Genomic DNA, 1845 nt, shown 5'->3' on the forward strand with positions numbered 1-1845 from the left:
TTTGTTAATAATTTTGGGCGATTTTCTACACCCTATAAATTTTTCCACCAGTTATTTTTATAGTCAGAAATAGAAAGTTCGATACGCCATACCTGTGGCATGGGCCAATTATGTATAATATTTTTTCAAAAATGTAAGAATTTTCCGAAAATTTGGGCGATTTGCTACAGTATGGCACCAATGTTTCCTGACAGTTTGAGGTGTAATAAAAGTAAATATCAAGTTTCAAACATGAATCCCAGGCCAATCTTGTTTTATCACGAGATGTTATGTCGCTTAATATTCTCCGCCCCACTCGAATTTCTTAGTCAAGTTGAAGAGGTCCCGGTCGGGGTCGTTGTGCGTTGTTCTGCATTGCATTCAATGGATCGCAGGTAGTAGGTAGTAGCTGCCATCAAGTTTATACTATCCGCCATAAGTATCTGAACACCCAGTGACTTTAATCAATTTTGATAAAATTTTCAGAGCAGTTGTATTTATTCCGAACTAAGAAACGATGAAAATTTGAACATTATACAAATTAAAATAACACTAATAATAATAATAATAATAAACGTTTAAACAAATATAGCAAACGAGCTCCTGGGTATGGCTATAGCATGTTCAAGACCAAATTTCGCACCTCTAAGTGCATACAGGTATCAAATTTCATTTAGATGCTTTCATAATTAAGAAAGTTGGCACTGTGCATCTGAAATACCCATCAACATAATTTTATATATTTTATATATTATTATAGTCCTGAATATTACGGATGGAAGAATTATGAATTTAATTGATTCGACGGCGACGACATGCCCACTACTGTCGGATATATATTCGGGATCGCATTGACCAAGAGAATGAAAATCAAATCGATTTGAGTAGTGTCGAGGGCAATGGGAACGAAACAGAAGAGACCCATGACGATGTTGAGGAATCCGATACCGATGACGAGTAATTGTTAAACGTGAGTACGACATCTTGTCGGTATAAGTTAATCAATTTAGAACAATTATTCTTTTGAATGGATTGTGTTACCAATTTTTAATAATAAAATCATTTTTCTGAAGCTCGCGAGACGGTCGTTTTCAAGGTTTCTTGCTTGTCCCAGTTATAGCACAGATGTTTTAAGAAAACAGATTTTCGAGTATGGCGCCATCTTTAGCCTTCATGACGAGTATGGCACATATATCATGGGTCAATGTGGAGCATGAACTTTCGGAAAATCCAAATGCCATACTGTAGCAAATCGCCCAAAATTATTAACAAAAATGACGTCTTTGTGCCGGTATGGCGGCTATGCGGGCCCGTCGCTGCGGTATGGCAGGTTGATTTTCGTGAATGACTGATTGAGGACTTGATGCTCATAAAAAAATGAGCTTGTAGCAAATCACCCAAAAAAAAATACAAACAATCGACACTTTCAAATGAGTATGGCGGGCTATAAGGCCCACCGGAAAAGTATGGCATTTCGTTTCCGTCATTTGTTTTGTCACCGACTACCAGTAAATCCAAAGAATTTTGTGTAGCAAATTGTCCAAAATCATTCAATTTTCCGACATGTTTAAACAATCGTCATGCAATAACGGCCCCACTCCCAGAGAGTTAGCACCATTTTCGTATTGAGGAGTACTTAATTAAACGTTTGAATGGTCGCCATACTTGTAGCAAATCACACCACAAAAAGTGTCACCATCTCCCGGTCTATTAGGTATGAACCAAATTGCATGCAATTCAATATGAGCATAGCTTTAGCCATAATAATACACAACAACAAAAGTTAACTCTAATCGATTCAATATTTACAGTGCCATTTTCGCATCTCAACCATTTATGAACGGAAATGCTAACCTTTTTAGCGCA

Source organism: Photinus pyralis, unplaced genomic scaffold, assembly GCF_008802855.1.
Source record: "Photinus pyralis isolate 1611_PpyrPB1 unplaced genomic scaffold, Ppyr1.3 Ppyr1.4_LG5, whole genome shotgun sequence".
NCBI classification, from domain to species: Eukaryota; Metazoa; Arthropoda; class Insecta; order Coleoptera; family Lampyridae; genus Photinus; species Photinus pyralis.